The sequence below is a fragment of the Capsicum annuum genome, chromosome 2, assembly GCF_002878395.1.
Source record: "Capsicum annuum cultivar UCD-10X-F1 chromosome 2, UCD10Xv1.1, whole genome shotgun sequence".
Classification (NCBI taxonomy): Eukaryota; Viridiplantae; Streptophyta; class Magnoliopsida; order Solanales; family Solanaceae; genus Capsicum; species Capsicum annuum.
The window spans coordinates 142772469-142772895 of NC_061112.1; positions in this window are offsets into that span (position 1 = coordinate 142772469).

A 427-nucleotide genomic window follows, 5' to 3' on the forward strand; every position below is an offset into this window, starting at 1 on the left:
CAAAGATAAAAGTGAACTTTAACATGTATCAATTAAAAAGCGTGTATTTTTTTTAATAGTTGCACAAGATACAAGTTAACAAAATATGTATCTATGAAGTCATAACTTGTATCTCTTATAATATAATTTTCAGTCAAGTTTAAACATCCAATAAATACATATTAAAGCATTAACAACAACTCATAGATACAAGACAACATAACATGTATCTAATGACAAGAAATTTGTATGTTTACATAAGTATCAGATAAGTACCATATACAAGCTATGACAACATGTATCTATTTAGTAATAACTTGTATATCGTACAATAAGAATTTCAATAATAATTAAACACAAATAGATACTTATCAAAGCATTAAGAACTAGTCAAGGATAAAAGTGAACTTAACATGTATCAAGTAAAAAACTTGCATTTTTTGTTATC